The 1,896-nt window shown below is 36.0% G+C and overlaps 1 protein-coding gene across 1 annotated transcript in view; it reads right to left on the bottom strand.

Moving 5' to 3' along the window:
- The window catches only part of LOC113829191 (dentin sialophosphoprotein), a 32,630-nt gene extending 30,937 nt beyond the window's left edge, over positions 1–1,693 (bottom strand). The window contains exon 1 of the mRNA XM_070125608.1: positions 1,530–1,693. The gene's annotated coding sequence lies outside the window, so the exon portion shown is untranslated. The remainder of the gene's footprint in view (positions 1–1,529) is intronic.
- Positions 1,694–1,896: the final 203 nt, after the last annotated feature.

Below are 1,896 nucleotides of genomic sequence, written 5' to 3'. Positions count from 1 at the left end.
TCAGGTTTATCTTTCGTATGTGTACATTTTTATGCGATATGTCATTTAAGGCTTGTTACTGTTTTTCTTATAACATTTATGCTTTAATCTTGGGCAATATTCAGGCCTCCAAAAGTGTTCCATGACGAATAATATACGGGGAGGTATCTCATGTTTTATTTACATATGTTCGAATGGTTAAAAGAATATTATGAAAATTTATATTAGGTTTTACATAATCATTTTACTTATTTTGTATGTATAATTGAATATGCACACGTAAATGTAAATGTCCTTTTGAATGTAGTTGATATAAATCAATAAACAGTGTCATTTTCAAAATATTTAAAGAAGTGTGAACTTCGAAACCATTGTAGATGGACGAATGAAGAAGTATGATGGGAGGCGCTTCAGGGCCTGCTCATTTTCAAATGATTTCGATAGTTTTCCGTCGTTTGATTTGAAATTTGAAGATGTTGATAACTAACAATTTTGTATTTATTGTTATTTCCTGATGTTACATCAGTAAATCAGTGATTTGTTAAATGATACAATTCAAAAACAAAATCAGATTCGTCAACTCGAGTACAATTCCTAGGAATAGGGATGGAGCAGCACCTGTGGCAACAGCGTAGAAGCATCGGCAGCGGTGCTGTCGCGATCGGCCCGGAGAATGTCGCAAATGAAAAAAACGACACTTTCTAGTGTAGTAGACAGTTTCTTGGCACCGGAAAAAAAGGCCTAAAATCGGTCTGACCGCCACGTTCCTCCTCGCTGGTTCTAAAACTAATCCCGGCCAACCCAAGCTTCACACCATCTGAGCGTGAACTCCACCGAACGCGGTCCAACCCTCTAACCCTCGCATGCTGTCGAGGCCAAGGTCTATATAAGTACTTATGTAGACCTTGGTCGAGGCTGTAAAGAGTCAGACAAAGGCATCACAGTGAGGTTAACCGAGTTCGCTGTGACGATTTTTTCAAATGGGTTTGAATGATTTCCTAGCGTTTATCAGCCACATATTTTTTCAGTATTAAATAGATAGAAACGACACGTTTTCCTTCATTTGTCTGAAAACAAAATTTATTCCGGTGAATACCACCTTACAACTCATTCCCCTGATAGTTATGCAATGCATTAAAAACAACTAAGGATTTAATTTTCTCTCAGCAGATGGATAACATTCTACAATCACTATTTAAAATAGCAAAACAGCCGCAAAGAATCTGACTCAGAATTCAAAGGATTCAAATTTCCATAAAACAATCACAAAAGTATTCGACGTCTCATTCATTTCACATTGCTTCTGCTATTACATTCAAACAGTTATTCCTATACTGGATGGGATTCAAGTGCCTGAATTTACTTTTTCCCTAAGACTAATCCTTATTAACAGTCCTTTGTCCATTTACTTTCCCGGTTGACCTTTTCTCACGTAATTCCTTCGATTTCATGATTTTACGATTATTACGCAGTTTCCCAATAGCAAGCACATGACAGAAGCAATTAGAACTTTCATTCTGAACAACGGAAGGGTAAATTAACTACATTACCTTGGCGCTAAAGGGATTTTTGCAGGAGGAAACCCGAGACGTGCGTGATTTGGAGCCCGACTCGATTTCCCTCCAAAATAATATTCAGATGGATAAGAAAGTAAATGTGAAATAATTGTAGGAATGACATCATGTTGAGAATGAAAATCAAAGAAAATGCATTGATGTAAGATAAATCAAATCTGATAATTGGGTCATGTAACCTACATTTTTGGCCAATAATTCAAAGTTGCTTTATACTAGATCCCCAGAACATTTTTCCGTTAAAGTTAGAATATATCAAATTCGATGTAATTCAAAATAATCATCCATAAGTAAAAAGCTCTGCAGAATAAATTACTTTTAGGGAAATTTAATTTCAAGACCT

The sequence above is a fragment of the Penaeus vannamei genome, chromosome 9 (assembly GCF_042767895.1).
Source record: "Penaeus vannamei isolate JL-2024 chromosome 9, ASM4276789v1, whole genome shotgun sequence".
In the NCBI taxonomy this organism is placed as follows: domain Eukaryota; kingdom Metazoa; phylum Arthropoda; class Malacostraca; order Decapoda; family Penaeidae; genus Penaeus; species Penaeus vannamei.
The sequence above is the reverse complement of the archived record's forward strand: the minus strand, read 5'-3'. Positions and strand labels throughout refer to the sequence as shown.